General features: G+C 44.7%; 1 pseudogene; it reads left to right on the forward strand.

The window, feature by feature from the left end:
- On the forward strand, window positions 1-369 carry LOC121677272 (annotated as a pseudogene).
- Window positions 370-863: the final 494 nt, after the last annotated feature.

Here is an 863-nt window from a genome sequence, read left to right on the forward strand (position 1 = left end):
ATGGCTCCTGCAAAGAAGGGTGGTGAGAAGAAGGGCCGTTCTGTCATCTGCTAAGTGATGACCTGAGAATACAGCATTCACATGTACATCTACAGAGTGGGCTTCAAGAAGCCTGCCCCTTGGACACACAAGAAAATCTGGAAATTTTCCCTGAAGGAGATGGGGACTCCAGATGTGTACATTGATACCAGGCTCAACAAAGCCAACTGGGACAAAGGAATAAGGAATATTCCATATCATATCCACGTACACTTGCCTAGAGTACCTAATGAGGATGAGGACTCACCAAACAAATTCTACCTGCTGATAGCTTGTGTGCCTGTCATTGCATTCAGAAATTGACAGACAGCCAATGTGGGTGAGAACTGACCTGTGGAATGTCAAATAAGGTTGCAGAACCGAGAAGGAAAAGTCAAAACCAGTCAGGGTGTACCAGGTTCCTTTGGTTCGATTAGTGCAGAAGCTGCAGTCCCCAAACATGGCTTGACATGTAGTTCGTTACTTCCTGTATCTCTCCGTCAGTGCTTTTTTGGCTTTAAGACCCCACACAATTTCTGTTCTTGATCATGGTTTTACTGAATGGAAGAAAAGCTCTGAGAAAGAATGAGATGTTCAAGGACTGCAGGAGAAGCTGGCTGCAGTTGAGGCTAAGCAAGTAAGTGTGTACTTGAGGTGTAGCCGAACGCTGCCCAACTCTGGTCCTTCCAGTTCTAGGAAAAGCCTGAGCTTTGCATAAATGGAGACTGCTCGCCATTCCCGGCTGCCCAGACCCAAATAATCACACAGAAACTATATTAATTACAACACTGCTTGGCCTATTAGCTCAGGCTTCTTATTAACTAACTCTTATAACTTAAATTAAC

The sequence above is a fragment of the Arvicola amphibius genome, chromosome 7 (assembly GCF_903992535.2).
Source record: "Arvicola amphibius chromosome 7, mArvAmp1.2, whole genome shotgun sequence".
Taxonomy (NCBI): domain Eukaryota; kingdom Metazoa; phylum Chordata; class Mammalia; order Rodentia; family Cricetidae; genus Arvicola; species Arvicola amphibius.